Source organism: Pinus tabuliformis, chromosome 9 (genome assembly GCF_031772625.1).
Source record: "Pinus tabuliformis cultivar Carrire ecotype Pingquan chromosome 9, CPIR1, whole genome shotgun sequence".
NCBI classification, from domain to species: Eukaryota; Viridiplantae; Streptophyta; class Pinopsida; order Pinales; family Pinaceae; genus Pinus; species Pinus tabuliformis.
The window spans coordinates 469125114-469150476 of NC_142307.1; the positions used below are offsets into that span (position 1 = coordinate 469125114).

General features: G+C 37.9%; 2 pseudogenes; both read left to right on the forward strand.

The window, feature by feature from the left end:
* Window positions 1-1316: 1316 nt before the first annotated feature.
* On the forward strand, window positions 1317-2390 carry LOC149149221 (protein DMP6 pseudogene; annotated as a pseudogene).
* Window positions 2391-6404: 4014 nt separating this feature from the next.
* Window positions 6405-21531, forward strand: LOC149149222 (lanC-like protein GCL1; annotated as a pseudogene).
* Window positions 21532-25363: the final 3832 nt, after the last annotated feature.

A 25363-nucleotide genomic window follows, 5' to 3' on the forward strand; every position in this document is an offset into this window, starting at 1 on the left:
TGTTATATGAAATAAGTTATGGTTTTGGGTATTTGGTATTTGATAAACCATGATATTTGCCCATAGTGTTGTAATAAAGCCTATTTACAAATCAAAAATCGCCATAAGAAAGTAAAAATGAATCTCAATCGTTAAGATTCTTGTTACTATTGGAAGTAATGCTTCCATGTATTGTCAAGAGTTGTCATTGAGACTTCCCAAGGTCAATCTAGAAGTTGTTGTTTCCTATGTATGAGTTGTAGTTATGATCTATATGTATGGAAGTACTAGATTTATGTCCTATATATGTGTAACTATTGTGATCAATAAAGATATCACAGTTTATGTTTTCCTATGTATGAGTTGTAGTTATGATCTATATGTTTGGAAGTCAGAGATTTATGTCCTATATATGTGTAACTCTTGTGATCAATAAACATATCACAGTGTATGTTTTGTGTTGTGTGTAATTGCTTAAATCTCTTATATATGTGTGACTGTTGTGATCAATAAACATATTATAGTGTATGTTTTGTGGTGTGTGTAATTGCTCTTTGATCTCTCTCTATTTTCCTTTACTCTTTTTAATAATAATAATAATAATAATAATAATTTTATATAAGTTATAATTCTTATGATTTTTTTAAATTTTTGAAATTTGAAATGTAAGAAGTATTTTGATTTTTATCGTGAATTGATGTTTATAGCTATTTATTTATATATGGTTAGGCTATTATTAAAAAAAAAAAGGAAAACCATATCATTTGGAATTACCAATTAGTAACCTGTAAAAAAATATATTTTCATTGTTACTATATGCCTCTGGATCTTGAATCATTAACCTGTTAACCTATATTATTAAAAAAACCATACCACTAAAATTATTAATTATTAACCAATATTACCTGACCGGCTTTCATTTCTACCCCTATTTAAAAACTAACAATTTCAAGACACTCTCCAAATCCAATAGAAAAGAGCATCTTCCACCGCTCATAACATCGAAAATTCGAGTTTATTTTGCTTAATTATTGATTGCTTCAAATCGATTTACCCCTATCTCAAAAGTCAGAGTCCCATGACAGTTCAAGACCCATTCAGCGATTCGACTCACGCAAAAGATTTCCCTTCATCCAGCCACGACACAAATCATAATCCCCAACCCCAACAATTTGGCATAGCTTAACACACTTTTAAAAATACCTCCTGGGTTTTAAAAATTCCGGATGATTTGATATGCTCAAGACCTAGAGTTACGTTTAAGTGGATATTGATCCCTATAAATTATCATGACTACTCTGAAATCTCTCGTCACTATCTACAAACCCTAGCCCAAAGCAAGAAGGCTGCAGAAGAAAAATTCTAGTTAGATCTATTCAATGGCTGGAGCATTGGGCGACTCAGGTCGACTGGACACTTTGCCACTAATAGTCAAGACCACCAGCGTTAAATCCACGTTAGAGACTCTACTCGACAAGGTATTTTCAAGCTCCGCTAATCTCATCAAGCTGCTTCCCACCACCACGGTGCTTATTTTCCAAGTTCTGTCCCCAACTTTCACCAATGGAGGCACCTGCTACACCGCCAATAAATATTTGACTGCGTGTCTTCTGGGCCTCTGCGGGATTTTGTGCTCCGCTGCTCCATTCACGGATAGCTACAAGGCATCGGACGGGACGTTATACTACGGGATCGTCACAATAAACGGGCTGTGGACTCTGAATTCAGAGATCAACAAGACGGTGGATCTGTCGTCTTACAAACTCAAGTTTCTTGATTTCGTGCATTCAGTGTTGTCGGTTCTGGTGTTTGGCTCTGTCGCCTTCATGGATTCCGATGTTGTGAACTGTTATTATGCGGATGTTCGGGCAAATGCGAAGCAGTTGGTGATAAACCTTCCACTTGGAGTTGGTTTTGTTTGCAGTCTGCTCTTTCTTGTGTTTCCAACCACGCGCCATGGAATGGGATACCCCTCTAAATAATTGTAATTAATTGCAGATTGTTACAATGTTGTTTTAAAGTTGTTAGAGTATAGGTAGACATGTAAGAACATTTTAGTAAATAGCTATGTGTATGATTTAGATCAGATTTTTCAAGGAATTTATTAATCTCTAGAAAACCAACGTATGTGCATAGAGAACCAACTATGCTTACAGACAATCCTGAGCTTAATCTCTGTTTTTCTATCCGAGCTTGGCATGAGAAGCAATGAGGTAGAGGTGCTTGCTGACAAAGCTACACAGCAATCCTCTGAGTGATTAAAACCATTGGTTAAAGTGAGGAGCAGTATGCCCTCTGGAGGATTTCAAGCACAAGAGGAATAATTGCCTAACAGTATAGTTCCATGATTTGCGAAAAAGTAATCCACCATCGTTGTGGGAGTAGAGGTTAGACATTTGGCAGCATTTAGAAAATGGAATGGTGAGTTTGTAACAACATTGTGAAAATTGTTGTGTGCTAGTAACATTGTTGAAAATTGTTGTTTGCTGGTAAAACTCTTATGGCATTGTTGTTTGCTGGTAAAACTCTTATGGCAGATAAAAATTTAACGGAATGCATGGGAAATTAGGAGTGGAGTCGAAGCTAAACCAGCGAAGTTATTATTGGTCAATTCAAGATAGGGAAAAAAGAGAAAAGAAGGAAATGAAAAGGCACTATTTAGAATGTCTATGAAATAGAATATAATTCTTCATATAAAGCAATGCAATACATCAAATGAGATATGCGATGCATTAAAACAATCAAATGAGATGTGAGATGCATTAAAACAATTTTTTTGAAACAATAGATAGAAATAGAGTGATGTTTAAATAGAAATAGAGTGATGTTTTTGAAGGAAAATCGTCTTTCAATAAAATAGAAACATTACCATTTAGAATTAAAGATTCCAAAGATAAAGATAAGTTGGGTGATATTAGTGAGAATCTATTGAGTAGTGATTTAGTTATATAATGTTAAATGATATGTTGGGTGAATATTAAGTATTTCATCAGTCTTGAAGCAAGATATAAAGCATTTTTAGAGACTTCAAAGAGATCTTTATGAAAGAAGAAGAAAGGAGGACAAGAGTCCACAATAAATTTTATCAGATTTGGCTTTGATGCTTAAACACAAGTAATCATACAAAGGAAAGGAATGGATAAAGAGCAAAGGAGGCAAACTTTATGTGAAATTAAGTCAAGGTGGGTGGTCTTCGTAAACATGTACCAATGTGAAAAAGAATGATAGATTTAAGTGTTGTGGTAAAAGTAGGAAAAAGAAGAATAATGAGTCCAAATATAGAAGACATGAAGACAACTTTGTTAATAGTGAATGTAAGTGATGATTTAAAAAATAGATGATTCTAACTATTCATAGATTCAGGGGTATCTATTCATACAATTTATAATAGAGTAAAACCTATGATGAGAAAACTAATGGTGCTAAAATCTAGGTGATGATAAATTTCATGAAATAAAAGGATATGGTGGTGGATCTATAAATTTTCCAAATGGTAATATGAAACAAGTAAAAAATGTAATGAATGTAGAAATTAAAAAATTTATAATCTCAATTTCAAAAATGATAGATCAAGGTTTAAAGTTGAATTTGTGAAGTCAAGTTGTTAAGTGAATAGATGCAATATTAGTACAAAGTAACACTAGAAGGAGAGTGGCTTTCCTATACAAATCCACAAACTTGTTGTTCTTACTAAGAATCATCATCATTTGTTATCTACAAGTGTATCTATAGAAGAACTATGAAACCTAAGGTATGGACATTTTATATCTCAAAGATGTAGTTTTTAATTGAAATAAAAGATATGGTGAAATGTTTCCTTTGTTTTTATTCAAGAACGAACATGTTGAATGTGATGGTTGTGCACTAGGAAAACAACATAGTAACAAGTTTGCAATGAGGATAGATAAAGAGAAAAGAGGTTCTCTTGAGTTAGTACATATCGGTACATGGTCCAATGCAAATTAAATCACTAATCACTTGGGGTAATGGTCATAGGGGTCTATTTCATAAGAAAGAAAAGTGTTTTTTTTAATACTTCAAAGAGTCTATAAATATGGTTGAAAAGAAGACAAAAAAACATATCAATCCAAAGAATAAATTTCCATAGAATTCTTAAAGTATTACAAAGAAAATGAAATTTAGAAATAGTATATAGTTCTATATACCCCTTAAAAAAACATAACCATAGTAGATTGTTCTAGAAACATACTCAAAGGTAAGAATTTCCCCAATAGTTTAAGGGATGTAACTAGACGTATAGTTGAGTATTTACAAATTTGAAGTGTAGCCAAGTTGTTTGAACTTAAAACTCATTATCAAGCATTCAAGGGATATAAAATAGTTGTTAATAATTTGAGAGTTTTTGCGAGTAAATAATTTCCCCACATCCCATAGGATAATAGTAGGAAACTTCATGGAAAGTGAATCATTTTCCTATGCTATTATGTCGAAGAAAAATCTTACACAATTTGTGATATTGTTACTCATAAATTATTTGCAAATAAGGAGAATATGATAGTCAAAATGTACATGGAAACTTCCTAAAGAAGGCTAAAAGTGCAAATGTAGAAGAAAGTGAATATCAACAAGATAATGTTAAATATAAAAGTGTTATTGAATTTACAAGTAGTAGGAGTACACCAAGAAAGAGTAGAGCTAGTCCACCAAGTAGTGAGGTACTATGAAAATTGACAATAGAAATCATGACATCAATCAAGTATAAAAAGTTATGTTTTGATGTATAAGTCATAAGTGTTAAATAACCTTTAAATTTGGAGAAATAAAAGGATTATAGAGAATGGATGATTTCTTTATAAGAGGAATATGATTCAATTTAGAAAGTAAGCACTTGAGAACTACTTGAATTTCTTAAAAGAAAGCCCTTATAAGATCAAATGGGTGTACAAATATAAGTTCAATTATGAGGGTAGTATCGATTAGTTTAAAGTTAGATTGGTTGAAAAAGGTTGCTCACAAATTGAAGGAATAGATCATTATGATACATTTTCACTTGTAGCTAAAATGGACACCATTAGGCTTATGATTGCATTAGCTATTAAGCACAATTATGACTTATGTCAAATGGATGTCAAGTCAACACTTTTGAGTGGTGAATTAAAACAAGTTTATCTTGTTCAACTAGAAGTTTTGTAAAGTAGGGAAAAGAAAATATTGTAGTTAAATAAATCACTATATGGTATGAACCAATCTTCAAGATCATAGTATATAAAAATTGCTAACATGTAATGCCAACAAGGATTCATAAGAAGTGAGAGCAATCCAAAATATTTACTTAAAAAAGATAAACATGGAATTTTTTCTTTGATTTCAATGTAAGTTGGAAATGTAGTGAAGTTCTACAATTTTGATTAATGAAACCAAAATATTACTATCGAAAGAATTTGAAGTGAAGGATATTGGATTGACACATCACTATTTAGGCATTGTGGAGGGAATATTGTAAAACTTTGATCACTCAAAGTAAGTACGAAAATGAACCTATCAAAATATTCTATATGAATCGTTTCAAACTAATGTATACTCCATTAAAATAGAATGTTGAGTTTTACATCAATGATTAAACAAAAGAACTAAATGGTACTTTTTATAGATAGTTCATGGCAAGCTTAAATTACTTAATGAGAACAAGACTTACTTTTGTATACTCAGTTAGCATACTTAGCGAGAGTCATTAACATGAGAACCATTCGAATACTACCAAGAGATCCATTCAATATGTAAAATGAACTATTGATTTTAGTATTGAATACAATAATGATTTGAATGTTGAGTGACAAATTATATACAATTTTATTGATCTGAAAATACACCACTAGATATGCATTTTGTACATGATTGAGGATTGTGTCTTGGAGCAGTAACAAGTAGCCAATTGTTCCATTGTTTTTCATTGAAGCCAAGTGCAAACCATTTTTCATTGTGCAGTGCTACCCAGGAAAATTTTAAGGATGGAAATTTATCTTAAAGTGTAGAAACATTGGTGAATCTTACTAGTTCTTAATATCAAAACTATAAAATATTTGGTGATATTTTTGTAAAAAAATCAATTCTCATACATATCATCAGGATTCAGTAATTTATAGATTTGTTCTTGTCTCTAGGAACACGTTTCCGTCTTATTTTACCTTGTGATTGTTGATCTAATATGAATATCTTCTCGTTCGTAATTGGGTTTTGTTATTTCTATTTCACTAATCTCAACATTACTTTGGTACTTTCACACATTTAAATTAGGATTAATATTCATTTTCGGTTGATGTGTTCATTAGATTTCTTATCTAGCCCCATATGAATTATCTTCATTTCAAACTAAGTTTTATTTGTTAATGGGCTATTATGTTGATTTTTAATGTGCATCTCAGTGCTCCCTATATACGAAATAAACTATTTAACACATAACAAATATGTTGGATAAAGTTTGTCCAGAGTTGAAAGTTTTTAAAAAGAGTGAGGAACTTATTTTGCTTGACATTGATGCATCTGTGATGCTGAAACGAGATCAGACTAAAGAAGCATCATCCAAAGCCTTGCCAATGAATGATGTTGGGCTTGCCAATGTATGTATCTCCTAGTTTCTATTTAATTTCCCTCAACATATGATTGTCAAATTGCAAGAACTGTTTGTTATTTTCTTGTATGTAATATATATATTTTTTATAGTCATAAATTTACTTAAAACATAAATTGACGGGCATGAAAAACAAACATCTATCGTCAAATTTTCATTTGACAGGGAAAAAAATTTGAAATTCCAGTCCTATTAGTAGTGGTAAGGATTTTAAGACAGTAAGTAATCTTAGTGAGTTATAAACCCTCCATATTCTTATAAGCCCTTAGGTAACAAAGAGAATTCAATCCTTCATTTCCTTATCAACATTTCTTAAAATGTTGATTCTAGTTTTCAATTTTTTGGGACTGATTTTTTGTTTTGTTGTGTGTAAGCCATGTAACATTTATCTACGGCAAGGCTGGTATCTATTCTTGTGGTTTTGTTGTTGCCAAATACAAGGGTGATAATCAACGAAAGGACTTCTTTTTTAATATTTTCTCGGACATACAAGAAAAAAATAATATAGCACTATTTGTGTTAATCCTCTTTATTGTTAAAGACTTGATAATCTAAAAAGAATTTCATTTTCTATGTTGTTACCATCATTTCTTAAAATGTGAAAGCTATGAAGAGTGCAAAAAGGAAAGGTAATTGATAAACATTCTGTAACATTTTTTATTTTCAAATTTCAACAGATAGCACAGGAGAGGGCACTTTCAATGGGGCCAGAGGATGGGGGTTTTGGCATGCCATATGAATTGATGTATGGGTGTGTGGAATTTCTATGGGATACATTGTTCATTAAAAAATATCTTGGCAATGAAATAATACCTTGGAGTGTGTTGGTCAGTATTTTATTCATTCAGTTTTCAATTGTGAAATAGTAGAGCTCAATCTCGTGGTGAATTATTTTGAAATGGGTTAGCGAGTTGAAAATGCTTACTAGGTCACATTCTCCTGAGCCACTAAGGAATTTCACTTAAGCACATTGTATAAACATGGAGGCTTATATCAAAATGTTGCAGCAGCTACAACCACCCTCAAAAATTTTGCCTTAGCTTCATTTTGGAGCCTCTCTACCAACCATACTTAGCAGTATGTCTTGCACTGTCAAGTACAGAGGCTTCAATTGAGTTTCAAAGGCTTGCCAACATGTGCATGTCAAGTTCTTGCTTGTCTCCCATCATAGGCTACCATTCCGGACTTAAGCTACTTTCTGGCTAAGATGTTCACTCAGTAAATTGCGCAATTCTGGAGGGGAACCAACCTTCCTTCTAGAAATTGCGGAATCATGCTAGGCTGCCTGCTGGGCTCCAGAATTGCGCAATCCATCCAGACAACCCTCCCTCAAAAAACTGCACAATCTAGCAAGTCACTGGGCTTCAACCCATAAATTGCGCAATTCTGGGAGGCAGTGACCTGCTGACCCCAAAAATCGTGCAATTCTTAAGGGATGACCATCCCTTCTCAGCCCAGAAACTGCGTAAATCCATTTCCAAGGCTTGCAAACTACTGCATATGCCTTCAGGTTGATCGGTTCCCTCCAGGACCGAACAATCTTGATCTGCATGCATGGGTTTATTTTTCTTGAAATAGCAAGAAAGAAACATGCAAAAATCATCCCTAAATTTTATGGATCTATTTTTAGCGGCTGGAGGTTACATGCAAAGTTTGTTTTAGAAACTTCGCTCCAAGTGTCGCTTTTTCCCATATTTGTCGCATGCACATCATAAGCCTCAAACTTATTTATTCGACATTGTAAAGCACATTCCTCATATCAATCTTGGAGCTCTGACATCCCGTAGCACATCTAGGAGTTTTTGGCACAGTCAGCTCAACTGTTTCCGGGTAAGTCTACTTTTCATGTCATTTGCTTCATTTTTGTTGCTTTTTGTATATCACTTTGTACGAATGTCTTTTGCTTGGTTTTGTTGAACGTATGCTGTCGTTTTAATGTATATTATCTTGTAGAAGCATTGTTTTAGTTTTGGTTTGCATATCACTATTGTCGCATGCATGACATTATTTTACACTAACGGTCACCGTTGTGGCGAATCATTTCACACACATGCATGCGTTCCCATTTTCTAAATATTGCATTCATTATTTGCATGCACGATCATTTACTCTTTCTTACACTCAGTCTCACTATGCATTCAAACCTCTTCATGTTTTCAGTTGCCCGTTGGTGGGTCTGCGCTGCCTTAGCTCGGATCTTGCCTTGCCCGGATAGAAATGCACATTTATGGAAGTGAAGGCTCTTCCTTCCCTCCATAAGCTATGAAAACCTAGACAAAACTGACCTCTAGACTTGCATTGTGCAATTCTGGGAGGCCATGCCCTGCTGACCCAGAAAATTGCGCAATGCAGTCTCTGGGCTTGCATACCCTTGCTGACTAAAATTATGCATCATTGTACAAATTTCAGTCCTCAGCAAGCAAGCTGGACTATGTATTACGCAGTTCCAGTAGCCGATCAACACCTGATAGCCCAGACTATGCCTTGTGTAGCTTTGGCAGTCAGTCTCCCAGCCTCCTGGTGAAAGTTGCGCAATCTTTACTACCAGTCACCCAGGTATGTTGCATGTCAGTCCTAAGATTTGTTTTGGCTTTCAACTGACATATTGCTTGCCATGAGTGTTTCTATTTCTATAGTATAGCAGGTGTTCATCTGTCTCTCAGTAGTACAGGTATAATGGCCTCCAAGAGAGCAGGGTTAAAGGACATCGTTGGAAGTGCAACTCAAGATGTGGTTGAACAAGTGTCTATGGGTTTGCCCATTTACAAAGACACCAAGCTTCTCATAGACAAAGACATCAAGATGGAATGGAAGGACATCAACAATTCATTCTTAGGCATGTTTGGGGAAGATCTGGAAGACCGTAGGGTCTATGTCAACATCCACAAGTCTGGTCTATATCGGGTTGCATGCAGGTATCTCGCGTTTCCATGCGTAGACATGATACATTGGATTGTCTCGCACACTTGTCCTAAGACGATGATGTTGAGCAGTGTCAACGAGATAGAGCTTGCAACTGTCAAGGTGAAGGACTATTAGGAGATGTATCACTTGCCACAACTGATGATCACAAAGGAGAAACCCTTCAACACACAAAACAACACAAACTCCATAGATATCTTGAAGAGTTGGGTGAAAGAGCTAGCCAAGTTCTGGACAACACCGAACCTCGTTTATAAGAAGAAGATACTATAGAAGGCATATCAGTACTTAGCCATCTTTGCATGGTGCTTATACGGCCAAGAGAACAAAGAGACCTTCCCTTAGAGTTGGGTGATTGCATGGGACCAACTAGCCAGCAAAGGAAGGTCACACAACTAGTCCGATATGTTGGCTCTCAGGTTGAAGGAATAGGTGACAGAAGATTGACATTCACCCAAAGGTCAAAAAGCACAGATATACATGTCTTCATACATACTATATGAAATATGTGCTCATCATTAGTTACCTGGCTTGAAGTGGGCATGGACACCTTTGGAAACCTCTATGCACACTTATTGTAGATTGTTCTCCAAATGCAGTTTCTGCGAAGCCATCACACAGTTGTCAGGTGACTTTCTCACCCCGATGTACAAAATGATATTTGAGCAGGATCCACCTTGCATGTCGCAGGCAGCAATGGAGGCATTGATTGACATAGCAGATTGGTATGCCTCACCCCTTGGCACCTTCATACGGATGTACAACACGAAGAAGCCTCTGCATGTTTTACTGAAGTTTGCCATAGACAAGCTCGTCATGTAAGAAATGTCATATCATATCTCAACAGGGTTGTCAGTTAGACTGCACAAGAAGAAGAAGGCATCTTGGCATGCTCTTCCTTTTCAGATCAAGTTATACAAGATACAAAATCTCAAGCATGTTGATGCTGAGATGGAAGAGTTCAAAAGATTTACTTTCGGCACCAGAAGTTTCGATCCATATGACTTGCATTTCTTTGTAAAGGACCACTGTGTGAGAGTGAAATTTCCTTGGATCCATGGGGCATGTCATTGGGTTGAGGATGACCCATGGAGATATTTTCATAGCGTCTCGAGGCTCAATGAACCAGTCAGCATAGTTGTGGAATGGTTAGCAAAGTAGCGAGAAGAAGCATCTAGGAGAGCACCATCATCAGCAACATTAGAGGGTAATAGACCTGTGCATGACAGAGGCAAGAGAAAGGTTGAAGATAGTGCAGAGGCATAACAAAGCTGCAAATTCAAAGTAGATCCAATCGTGATGAAAGCTGCTTTGGAGATTGAGGCTAAGAGGCGACAGCGTGACAAGAGGAACGTGCAAATGCAAAGAGTTAAACAGAGGATGGAGGAAATAGAATAGGAGTTGCAAGAGTTGAAGCAACAACTCCGGGAAGAACAGGGGATGCGAAGAAGAGAGAAGGAAGTGCAGCAGGGACAGACACAGCAGGAGTCACAACATGCACAGATTGATGAAACTGCGCCCATACAGGTTCTAGAATCATCTGAGCAACTGGCACAGAGCAAACAAGGTGAACAGTTGCAGGAGTAGGACGTAACTCAAGAGATTGAACAGATTCTAGAGCATATGGATATGGATGTGGTGTATCCAGAGTTCGAACAAGATATTGACCTCATGCCTCATAACTAAGAGGTAACCCCACCGACTTCGCCAGATCCGGAAGCAGAGCAAGTCCCAAGTGATCAAGGAGAGACAAAGATCCTTGAAGACAATCTAGAAGTGGAGATGCACAACATATCTTTCGACGAGTCGCAACATAGAGTTGTGCAGTCGCGCAAAGTGCTTACTTTGGATGTCCATACATCTCCTATGCAATTTGAAGTATGAGTGATCATATCTTATGTGTGCATGCATCCAACATCATTTGCCGATGATACCAGGGCATATGCCGAAGCCACCAACTTGAGTGTTCGATTCTTCATAGCGGAAAATGAGCGAATGGCTAAGAAATTACAAACGTCCAAGTAGGGAGGAGAACAAGTCACATATCTGCTAGAGTAGAGTTTAAGAGAGAGATACTGGATGAATCATCGTCCCTCGAGACAGTCATGCGGATGTTGTATTCCAGATTTGGCACCATGCATAAGGTAGTTGTCCATCTCAATGGTTGGCAACAATGTTGTGCTAGGAGATCACACATCTTGTCAAATTTGCACACTGTTGTCAATCGCATGAAGACATGGACAATGAGATACAAAGGAGCCCCATTGCATTTGCCAAATATGATGAAGCCCAAGGTTATAGAGTTGAAGGAAGGCATCTAGAGTCAGATCTGAAACTATGAGGAACTCCCGCAGCTCATCACCAGTTTGCAGGCTTCGCATGAACGGGTGTTTAGAAGCTTGGATGTCATTGTGCGCATGCACATGATCCCATCTATTGGCACACTCACCAAAGTGAAGTCAAAGAACTGAGTTTGAATGGAGCTGGACATGTACTTCGACAAGTTGATGTGTGTAGCCACTAGGGCAGACTTGGAGTTCAACGTAGACATTATGCATCAATACGTTGCTGGCTTAGTCACACTTAAGACTATGATGCGCATGTTAACAGACGAGTTGGATAGAGGTGCCAGATCAGTGTACCCAGATGCAACGGAGGCGAGAGTTCGCTTTCAACAAGATGTCACCATTGAGCACGCACATACCATCATGGACTACCAAGCTTGGCATCAGTTTGCCATCATCGATCATCGCAAGGATGTCCAATAGTTGGTCTTCCCACAATTTTCTAAGTCTTAGTAGTGTCTTGCATGGTTTTCTCAAGCCTATTTTGTCTCACATGGGTACATGTGAATATTGTAATGTAACATCTTGTAAAGTGAAAGACCAAGTGTCGATGATCAATTGTAACAATCATGTAGTAGCTGAAGAGTCATGAGGGTAGGTGAAGAGTCACAAAGGGGAATGTTAAAGGTCACCCCACCCTTTGCTATTTATTGAACCTCATAACTCATTGTACAGGATTTTGGTGGCCAAGGTTCCTATAGGTGTATCTTAGAGAAAGCTTGCAGTGTATTGTAACGAGCCTTGGCTTCTCCACAGTGAAGAGCTAGTACATCTCTTTGGAGGAGCAGGTGGTAGTAACTGTGATGTTCCACTGTTGGAACTAGTGGTTGGTCATGGTTGTATTGTATGATTGGATCTTTCACTCTTAATATAACAGAGCCAACATGTTTCATGCATATGTTGTTATTGTATTTCATATTTCTTGGTTTCTCTAATCATATATGTAGTTGTTTTCTTACGCATGTATGTATGGACTCTTTCTATATATGTATGTATGAATCTTATCGAGATGTGCTATTGATTTCATAATCACTTTTGATTGTTGGTTCACCTGACTTCCAGCTTGTGATGTATCTTTGCTCGCGTGTTCCCTTCCAAGCTATGTGTTTCCACAGGTTTCCAAGGGGCACACTCATTCCACCTTCCATGTGTTAGAACCCTTGATGCACCTTTCTTGGCTTGTTGTACTGGTCGCACCCTTACTACCAACAAGGACATCCTTCTTGCCTCGCAACCGCGGTTAAGGCGATACTATACGACCCACTGCTAGGACTCCTACACCAATAGTCTGAGGTCTAGTTGGGACTTCTTACTGGCTAGATCCCCTAACATGTTGGTGGATCTAGCGCCGTCAACATTTCTGGCACTAGAAGGAGGGCTAGATGACAAACTGAGCCCTTACATCCTATTTTGAATCTTCACATATCCGTCATGGATACTGTTAGACTCATCCCTCTGCGATGTTTGTCTTATGCTGAACCTGTTGACATCAAGAGGGAGTATTTTGATCTCTTGTCAGAATTCACGTATGTTGGTCAAGGCAAAGTGGTATGTCCTACATTCTTAAAAGAATTCTATGCATTTATTAATGATGCAGATGATTTCTTTGATGAAGAGGCTAGTTTTCTGCTTTCACACACACTTTGTGAATCTCCACAATGATGGTGCCACAACCTACCTCGTGGAAGCATGCGCTCACTTGACCAGTTCTATGATCTCATTGAATCTACTTTCCATAATTTTGATCTGGAACCTCTTGGCAAAAATTTGTTAAAACAACGAAAGACTCCGCAAGAATCGCCTATGGATATTTGGCAGCACTTCCGTGTATTTCAGTTTGACGCTTGGAAAATCCAGATGAATTTTCAATATCTTTGGGACATATTCGAATATTATCTTAACAAATCACTCAATCCCAAGATGAAATTGAAGTTAAAAACCACCTTAGCATACTTCGGTGATGGAGTTGTGTAATCACAGATGGACATAGTCACTGTCACAAGTGATTTTCCATCGTCCCCTCATCAAATAGCTTCACCACCGTAGAGTGATGTGGGAGAACATGAACACACAACTATTCAACTGTCACATCCTCCCGGAATAACTTCTCTCAATTTTCGAGCATATTTGGTTGCGAAGCCCATGGGTTGTCACATGCCTCTTTACCACAGCCTCTGTCTTCGTGTTTTGTTGATCTTCCGAATTGCACTATCTTGTGTTCTTCCATTCCGGACTCTACACTTGTTGTGAATGAGGATAAAGCCATCGGCGGAGTTGGTGTTGTACAACAAACCTACATTGTCATTCATGATGAGTATGAATGGGAAACTAAACATCAACTCACAGCAAAAGATGATCTCCTTCCACTCATTCATCCTCCACTTTTTCCTAACATCTTTGGTGATTCCACCGTCATTGATTTTCCTTGTGTAAATCCACTAGCAGATGCACCTATTGTTGATCATTCGCAAAACACACCGGATTTTAGTCCATCATTCGACAATGGAGAGGAAAAATGCTTCATTGAAAATCCACTTGATTTCTCATCTGCTTTTTTTAGAAACGCAAAGGGTGAACATTTTTGCTTCTCATCTATCCCTCTATTTGATTTATCTAATCATGAGGATGTAGAAGAAATCATTAATTTTTACGATTGTAACTATTGTGATCCATTTACTTTCGTATTCGATCACGATGTTGATTCTATCACCGTTGATTTTTTAAAGCCACCTGTTTACGATGATCTATTTTTCGACGAAGTTGAAACCCTATAGACTGTTGAGGCACTAACCCGAGCTAATGGCTATGTCAGGTCCTCGCTCTCCTATGGTTGGTTTCACTTCTGGTCAAGAAATTGTTGAAACACCCAAGGCTCCTCATCACTCATCTATATGAATTGAATATCAATCCCACATACTGATTCCACTTCCTCCACTCAAACTACATGATCCCATCTCTGATGCATTGGAGGAATCTTACACAGCAAGCACACGTGCGCGATGCAAGTTGTCTTTGTTTCTCTCGTTTTCTTGCATGTCACAGTCAAGAGAATGCGTATGCTTAACATCTACATGCAGTGTCACATAGCACCATGGCAACTCCACGAATTGCATGTCACATGCATACACTCATCTATGTTTTGTGGACGCATTTAGACTTGAAGTGTGTTTGTCTTCATTGTTATATCTTTCATGTTTGTTGGTTCGCGCGACTGTGTTGTTCACAAACCATGCCTTCATCAACATGGGTCGAGCAATGCATCGGTGGCTACATTGGAAATATCACTGCACATGATCAAGCCCATGCACCGTTATCTTAGAAGTAGGAGTGGTGTTTTCTTCTTGTATTATTTGCTTGCATACATGTTTGCTTCTTGCCTTGTGTATTTGTTGGCTTGCTTACTTGTTTTCTTACTCACTTTTCTTTCGCATTTTTCTTTTGTTCTTCGCTCTTTTAGTTGTTTGTTTTCTTGTTTACATTTGTAGGTTAGTTTCACATGAAACCGTGTATGACTCTTGAAACAAGCGAGGGTAAAGTACAAGAGGACTTGTGCAGTTATCAATACTTGGTTATCTGTCATCATATCTCTGTATGTAGAACTTGTTATATTTATTCGATGATACACCAATGGAAAATACGTGTTGTTCCAAGTGAACCTTGATGAAAACATAATGCTTGTGCGCTAACTAGTATCACCTACTCTAGTCAGTTGTTTTGGGTTAATCCTTGTCAGCTCATTCATGTAGAGTAAGGTGAGGGGGAAAACCTTAACAAGTATGTGAGAGGTATATACAAAATACTTCTCTAAAGGAAAAACCTCTTATGCTCTCAATAAGTCGAGATCCCTCTTTTGCCTTTGAAATAAATAAGTGATTATGCATAGTAATGAAAAAGGAAAAAATGAAATGTGAAAAAATTTTAAAAATGAAAAAAAGAATAAGGCGAAAGAAGAGAAAGGCTTCCTATGTAGAGAGGTAACGCAAGTAACTCTGCTCGGGTACTGATCAGGCTCGCTAGTAGCGAAGCGATGCTTGTGTTCCTGCGTGACTCCATCAGGGTACTGTCCAGGCCTGCTGGCATCAAAGCAACACTAGAGATGAAACTTAAACTCTGACTATCATATTGCTTGTGTACCAATATACCCATAATCCCAATCGAAACAACTATGTTGACTTCGATTGGAATGTGTGCTAACCGACCAAGAGCATGACAGATGTTGAATCTTTAAATCAAGCTAGTGTGGGGTTCAAGATGATCAGGGAACTAAACAATACTCCCGGAGGTGTTAGACTTACTTTTCATGAAATAGGGTCCATTCAGAGAGCTGGAGTTCTACTAATGTGTCGCCAGGTGTTGTATCAGGTACAACCACCCTCCAAAATTTTGTCTTAGTTTCATGTTGGAGCCTCCCTACCAACCATCCTTAGCAGCATGTCTTGCAATGTCAAGTACATAGGCTTCAGTTGAGTTTCAAAAGCTTGCTAGCATGTGCATGTCAACTTGATTGTCTCCCATCACAGGCTTCCATTCCAGGCTTGGGTTATTTTCTGGCTGAGATGTTCACTCTGAAAATTGTGCAATTTTGGAGGGGAACCATCCTTCCCTCTAGAAATTGCGCAATCATGCAGGGCTCTAGAATTGCGCAATCCAGCCAGGCAACCCTCCCTTAGAAAATTGCACAATCCAACAAATCAATGGGCTTCAACCTAGAAATTGTGCAATTCTGGGAGGCAGTGACATGCTGACCCCAGAAATTGCGTAATGCTAAGGGATAACCATCCTTACTCAGCCCAGAAACTACGCAAATCCCTTTCCCATGCTTGCAGATTGCTGCATGTGCCTTCAGGTTGACTGGTTCCCTTTAGGACCAAACAATCTTGATTTGCATGCACATATTGCTTTTTCCCGAAATAGCAAGAAAGCAACATGAAAAAAGCATCCCTAAATTTTAGGGATCTATTTTTAGCAGTTGGAGGTTACATGCAAAGATTGTTTTAGAAACTTCCCTCCAAGTGTCGCTTTTTCCCAAATTTGTTGCATGCGCATCATAAGCATCAAACTTATTTATTCGATGTTGTAAAGCTCATTCCTCACATCAATCTTGGAGTTCTGACATCCCATAACACATCTAGGAGTCTTCGACACATTCATCTCAGTTGTTTCCGAGTAAGTCTGCTTTTCATGTCATTTGCTGCTTTTCTGTCTCTTTTTGTATTTTGCTTTGTGCGAATGTTTTTTACTTGCTTTTTTTGAATGCCTACTATCATTTTAATGTATATTATCTAGTAGAAGCATTGTTTTAGTTTTGGTTTGCATCTCACTGTTGTCGCATGCATGACACTGTTTTTCACTAACGGTCGTCATTGCGACGACTCATTTCACACACATGCATGCGTTCCCATTTTTTGAATCTTGCATTCACTATTTGCATGCATAACCATTCACTCTTGCTTACACTCAGTCTCACCATGCATTCAAACGTCTTCATGTTTTTAGTCACCCGTTGGCAGGTCTACACTGCCTTAGCCTAGACCTTGCCTTGCCTGGACAAAAATGTGCATTTCTGGAAGTGAAGGCTCTGCCTTCCCTCCAAAAATTGTGCAAACCTAGCTAGCACTAACCTCCAGGCTTGCATTGTGTAATTATGGGAGGCAGTGCCCTGCTAACCCAAAAAATTTCGCAATGCAGTCTCTGGGCTTGCATACCCTTGCTGACTGAATTATGCATTGCGCAGTTTTAGCCCTCAGCAGGCAGGATATACTAGGCATTGTGCAGTTCCAATAGTCAGTCAGCCTCCCGATAGCCCAGACTGTGCCTTGCATAGCTTTGGCAGTTAGTCTCCCAGCCTCCTAGTGAAAATTGTGCAATCTTTACTACCAGTGACCCAGGTATGTTGCATGTCAATCCTTAGATTTGTTTTGGCTTTCAAATGACATATTTCTTTCCATGAGTGTTGCTATGTCTGTAGGTATAGCAGGTGTTCATCTGTATCTCAACAGTACAGGTACAATGACCTCCAAGAGAGTGGGGTTAAAGGACTCCATTGGAAGTGCAACTGGAGATGCAGTTGAACAAGTGTCTATGGGTTTGCCCATTTACGAAGACACTGAGCTACTCATAAACATAGACATCAAGATGAAATAGCATGACATCAACAATACATTCTCAAACACATTTAAGGAAGATCTGGAAGACCGTAGGGTCTATGTCAACATCCACAAGTGTGGCTTGTACCGGGTTGCATGCAGGTATCCCACGTTTCCATGCGAGGACATGATACATTGGATTGTCTCGCAAACTGATCCTAAGATGATGATGTTGAGCAATGTCAACAAGATAGAGCCTACTACCTTCAGGGTGAAGGACTATAAGGATATGTATCACTTGCCACAGCCGATGATCACAATGGAGAAACCCTTCAGCACACGCAACAATGCAAACTCCAGAGACATATTAAAGAGTTGGGTGAAAGATCCAGCCAAGTTTAGGATAACACCCAACCTTGTTTACAAGACAAACATACTGTGGTAGGCATATTAGTACTTATTCATATTTGCATGTCACTTATACGGCCAAGAGAACATAGAGACCTTCCCGCAAAACATGGTGATTGTGTTGGACCAACTGGCTAGCGAAGGAAGGCCATGCAACTGCTCTGACATGTTTTCTCTCAGGTTGAATGAATAGGTGACAAAAGCCTGGCATCCGCTCGAAGGTTAGTAAGCATTGATATACATTTTTGCATAGATATTGGATGCAATATGTGCTCATAAGTATTTCCCAGGCTTGAAGTGGGCATGGACACCTTCAAAAACCTCTGTGCACACTTATTGCAGATTGTTCTCTGAATGCAGTTTTTGCGGAGTCATCACACAGTTATCAGGCCACTTTGTCACCCTAGTGTACAAAATGATATTTGAGCAGGATCCACCTTGCATGTCGCAGGCATCAATGGAGGCATTGATCGACATAGCAGATTGGTATGCTTCACCCCTTGGCACCTTCATACGAATGTACAGCATGGAGAAGCCTTTGCATGTTTTACCACAATTTTCCATGGACAAGCTCGTCATGCAAGAAGTGTCATATCACATGTCGACAAGGTTTTCAGCTAGACTACATAGGAAGAAGAAGGCACCTTGGCTCGCTCTTCCATTACGGATAGGGTTATATGAGATACGAAATGTCAAGCATGCTGATGCCAAGACAGAAGAGTTCAAAAGATTTAATTTTGGCACCAGAAGTTTCAATCCATATGACCCACATTTCTTTGAAAAGTACCACTGTGCGAGAGTGCAATTTCCTAGATGAGGTATCATCCCTCGAGGGAGTCATGCGGATGTTGTATTCTAAATTCTGCACCATGCATAAGATAGTTGTCCATCTCAACAGTTGGCAGCAGCGCTGTGCTAGGAGAGCACGCATCTTCTCAAATCTGCACACTAATATCGACCGCATGCAGACATGGACGATGAGATACAAAGGAGCCCCATTTCATTTGCTAAAGATGGTGAAGGCCAATGCAATAAAGTTGAAGGCACGCTTCTAGAGTCAGATTTGGAACTATGACGAACTCCCGCAGCTCATCACCAGTTTGTAGTCTTTGCATGCACGGGTATTCAAAATCTTGGATGTCATTGTGTGCATGCACATGCTCCCATCTATTGGCACACTCACTAAAGTGAAGTCAAAGAACCAATTCCAAATGGATTTGGACATGTACTTTGACGAGTTGATGTGTGTAGCCACCAGCGCAAACATGGAGATCAGTGTAGACACTATGCATCAGTATGTTGTTGGTATGGCCGCACTCAAGACTATGATGTGCATGTTAACAGACGAGTTGGACAGAGGTGTCAGATTAGTGTACCTGAATGCAACGGAGGTGAGAGTTCACTTTCAATAGGATGTCACCATTGAGCACGCAGACACCATCACATACTACCAAGCTTAGCATCAGTTTGCCACCGTCAATCATCTTGAGGATGTCGAAGAGTTGGTCTTCCCACAATTGTCCGAGTCTTAGTAGTGTCTTGCATGGCTTGCTCAAGCCTACTTTGTCTCACATGGGTACATGTGCAGATTGTAATGTAACATCTTGTAAAGTGAAATACCAAGTGTCAAATGGTCGAATGTAATAGTCATGTAGTAGTTGAAGAGTCATGAGGGTAGGTGAAGAGTCACAAAGGGGAATGTTAAGGGTCACCCCACCCTTTGCTATTTTTAGAACCTCATAACTCATTGTACAAGCTTTTAGTGACCAAGCTTCCTATAGGTGTATCTTAGAGAAAGCTTGGAATGTATTGTAATGAGCCTTGGCTTCTCTACAATGCAGAGCTAGTACATCTCTTTGGAGGAGCAGACGGCAATGACTGTAACATTCTGCTGTTGGAACTAGTGGTTGGTCATGGTTGTATTGTATGATTGGATCTTTCACTCGTAATATAACAAAGCCAACACATTTCATGCATATGTTGTATTGTATTTCAGCTTTCTTGGTTGCTCTAATGATATATGTAGTTGTTTGCTTACCCATGTATGCATGGACTCTTTCTATATATGTATGTATGAATCTTATTGAGATGTGATGTTGATTTAACCATCACTTTGGATTGTTGGTTCGCCTACCTTCCAACTTGTGATGTATTTTTGCTAGTGTGTTCCCTTCCAAGCTACATGTTTCCACAGGTTCCCAAAGGGTGCACTCATTCCACCTTTTGTATGTTTGAACCCTTCATGCACCTTCCTTGGCTTGCTGCATTGGTCACACCTTTGCTACCAACAAGGACATCCTGCTTGCCTCTGCGCACAACCGTGGTCAAGGCGATATTGTACGACCCATTGCTGGGACTCCTACACCAAACGGTCTGAGGCCTAGTTGGGACTTCTTACCGAGGAGATCCCCTGACATGTTGGTGGGTCCAACACCATCAACACAAAAGTAAATAGATATGACAAGGACACATATACCTTGTATAACCTGTGGGAGTTTCTCATTGTCTCTGCCTAGTTTTATTTACCAATATTCAACTATTTGGATTTAGAGCCCAATTGTGGATGTTGTTTTAGCTGGTAGAAGAACGAGTGCATCCCATACACCTTTCCCCTTGATGTATCAATCGCATGGGATGAGGTACTGGGGGGTTGCACCTAGGTTGGCTGGAATGATGCACGTCCTTCTTCATTTTCCACTATATCAAGAAGATGTAGATGATTTCAAGGTAAAATTTCTTTACATGATTAGAAAATGTTTCCGAGAGTCAGGAAAATTCCCATAAAGTGAAGGTAATATGAGGGACAAGCTTATGCAATGGTGCCATGGTGCACCTGGCATTGCAATGTCTCTTTGCAAGATAGCACATGTAGGACTTTAAATTTCATGGTTAAGACTACACGATTAGAGAAGGATGTGTATGTTACTCATAAAATATGTAGTCTACCTTTTATCTACCTCTGGTATTTTGACAGGAGTTTACATTGAGAAAGAATTAAAGGTTCAGTTTTATTTTTTTCTCTTTCTATATTCAATATTAAAAGGCCTTTTATTTTTATCACGTACTTCCAAGGGAACCTGTCTTTCATCAAGCCACAATTGAGGTTAGTGAATCAGTATGGAAGAAGGTTATTCTCAAAAAAGTTGGACTATGCCATGGTGTTAGTGGAAATGCTTACACATTTCTTGCCCTTGTCTTATAACAACTTCCTTTTCTATAATTTTTGTGAATTACTATTATTCTATGACTATGCATATGCAGTCTACAACACTTAATTTATCTCTCTTACCCAGGAAGTCTGTGCTCTAGTTCTTTTTTGGGTGAGAAAACATATTTCACTCACTAATTACAAAATTTCATGCAGAAAGTAGCAAGTATTACAACCATTGAGATGAACTGAACAACTAGAATGCCACACATAATCAAAGCAATAACAAGTAACACATAAACACAACACAATGATTTATCATGGTGAACCCTTGGCAAGATAACTCAAGCATTAAAGGAGAGAGACACTCTATTTTACTAGCATAGCTAATATAATGCAAAATATAGAGAATTCACTCACTGTGGAACATTATGTTTATTAAGGTTAGCAATATAAACAATGTCATTATTCCAGAAGTCCTACAACAATTCCTTCTCCTCTTCTCTGCTCTGTACCCAGCTCAGTCACCATAATTTCTTCCGACTATGTTATGGAACAGTGGCTCCTCAAAGAAACTAGTCTCTTATTTTAATCCCATTGTGAGTTACCCAACTTATGTCGCTGTAAAAAGGATAGGAGGAATTATTACAATTGGTTAGATGCATGGTGGAGATCATCCATACTCTCTATTTGAAGGCTTGGAAGGGACTGCATGCTTATACTTTTATATGGTAAATCCTAAGCAGTTAACTGGTTTTGAGTTGTAAAAATGGGCTTGTTTATTTATCATTTGAGGAGTTTAAACCGATTGTAAATTTCCATGATACAATTGCACCAGCCATATGAGATTTATATGCCCAGTACCTTAGTAACCTTTCCTTGGAGAGGTATACCATGTACAAGATGCATAGAGATATGTTCTTCCTTTGTAACATTTTCCCCTGTAGTGCCTTTGTTGAGTGATGATTTGAAAAATTATTGATGTATATTAACTGATAGTGTTTTTGTGACCAATGTAGTCGCCTTTCAAAGTTCATCATCAATCCCTGTTAAATTTTGTAGCTTGAAATGTTTAATTAAATCTCTATTTTCTTACAGTTACAACAGTCATGAGATCTTTCAAATGTATTTTTACTCACTAGTATTTTGTTTGAGTTGTTCACAAGGCATGAATTTAGTTATGTTATGTTATTAGATAGCCTTTTTTAAGTGGCCTCCTTTCTAGAGTTTTGGACAAGTGGTAATGTATATTGATCTCATTAGAGATTCTTCCAACTATTGTGTTTATCCATTTTCCATCTCACCAATGTTGATATATTTTATAGCTTGAAATATAAAATGAAGCCTAGGGAATACCTGATGAAATTTTATTTAGTGTGGATTGGCATCAATATCAAGTCATAAATTTCTGCAGTGATACATGTTTGGCTTACCATGGCCTATGCCTTTAATATAAGGCATCAAGATCATGGGCTTGGTTTGAGCATGGACTCTATTGTCTTGTAAGTCCATCTTATTTTTGTCTATTTACTTCTTTCAAGTTATGGATTTACTTATTTGTAAGTTTGGGCTTGTTTTTGTTTACTTCAACGATTTTAGATTTATGTTTCAAATTTCATCTTTGTTGAAGGTCTAAGGATAAGTAAAGTTGGACGTTGAAAATCATGTATTGTGTTACAAGGGACAATTTATCTCTATCTGTAATGGTTTTCCCACTATATGGCGCATGATTATCGTACCTTCTTTCTAACTCTATACATTTAGTCATGCCAAGGCTATAAAAAGATTCTATCATTCTAGTTATGACGAGATTATTGTAAATATTATCATTTTAAATATCTCTCCATTAATAAAAATACTTGAAGCTTGCTAACGTAGCTGAATAGAATGTTTCAATTAAACGTATGTAAGGTGGAATGATGGTAGCTTCTGCCATTTCTTACTGGGCCGGAGCTTCTTCCTTCTTTAGGTGTTTTTTTCTTGGAAAGTAATCGAAGGAATTTATCCATGGGAAAGGGTCCTAAACTATACTCTGACATTGGAAAGATAACCAAAGATCTTCTTAACAAGGATTATAATTTCAATCAGAAGTTTAGTTTCACTTCCTACATATCCACTCGGCTGGAATTTACATCTATTAGCATTAAAAAAGGAGATATTTTTCTGGGAGATTTGAACACTTAGTTGAAGAATAATAACATCACAATTGATATTAAAGTGGATACAAGTTCCAATTTATTTGAAACTATGAAAATTGATGAACCGACATGAGGTTTGAATGTAATTTTTAGATTTACTTTACCAGATCAAAGATCTGGAAAGGTTGAGCTTCAATATTTGTATGATTATGCTGGGGTCAGTAAATTTCAACTCTATTGTCCAAAAAACATGGGTGCCAATGGAGTAGTTGGGAGGTCGGGGTCAAGCCTTGGTCCTCCTCTTGAATGATTTCTTAATGAAATCTTGACTCCAACACTTCTGACTATTCTAACTCCACCTCAACACCTTCCATGCCAATTGGACCTAGCCCTGACCAAGAAATAGTTTGAATTGGAGTTACGATATAATTTATGTATAGTTTCAATTGCTGGATGCTAGTCAATGGCCTCTTCTGAAATCTGTTAGGCATTTTTTTTTGCATTTCAGGATTCTCATCAAGTTTTACACTTGGGTTCTCATCTTGAAAAGGGCAGTTGACCAATAATGACAACCCTTCCAGGCCTCAAGTTGCAAATCAAAAAGCGCTAGAAATTACTAAAACTTGAGGATTTTAATGACAGGGAGAATGAAATTTTAAAGCACACCTATATAGTTCAACAAAGGAAAGGAAGGATCCATTTAGGGGACACTGTAAACGAACTCAACCACCAGGCTTTATATTTCCTGTAAATAAATTCCCTATTGATCATTGTATATAAGGTGGAATGGTGGTAGCTTCTGTCATTTCTTACCGAGTCAGAGCTTCTTCCTTCCTTGAGTGTTTTTTTCTTGGAAAGAAATCGAAGGAATTCAACCATGGGAAAGGGTCCTAGACTATAATAAAAAATTGGAAAGAAGACCAAAGATATTCTTAACAAGGATTACAATTTCAACCAAAAGTTTAGTTTCACTTCCTACACATCCAATGGACTAGAATTTACATCTACCAGCATTAAGAAAGGAGATATTTTTTCTGGGAGATCTGAGCACTTTGCTGAAGAATAATAACATCACAAGTGATTTTAAAGTGGATACAAATTCCAATTTATTTGCAACTATGACAATTAATGAACCAACATTGGGTTTGAATGCAATTTTTAGCTTTACTGTACCAAATCAAAGATATAGAAAGGTTGATCTTCAATATCTGCATGATTATGCAAGGGTCAATATAAGAATTAGCTTGACACCATCTCCATAAACACATTTCTCGGGAGTAATTGGAAACGAGACTTCCTCTTTACAATTCAATGTTGGCATGATTCCAAAATTGATCTAGCCCTCTTTGTTTCCTTTAAGTTTCATTTAACAAATTAAAAAAACCACTGGATATTATATTATCGTGGCCCTTTGTAAATTTACATGTTGCTGTCCCAACAGAGTGGATGCCAATAGAGCAATCGAGAGGTCAGGCCTAACTTAAGGTCGGGGTTGGGCCTTGGACGTCCTCTTGAACAATTTCTTAATGAAACCTCGACTCCAACACTTCCGACTACGCTAGCTCCACCTGGATACTTTCCATGCTAGTTGGACCTAGCCCTGACCAAGAAGTAATTTGAATTGGAGTTATGATATAATTTATGTATAGGTTCAACTGCTAGAGGCTAGTCAAGAGGCTAGCCAATGGCCTCTTCTTAAATTTGTTAGGTGTTTTTTTTTGCATTGCAGGATTCTCATCAAGTTTTAC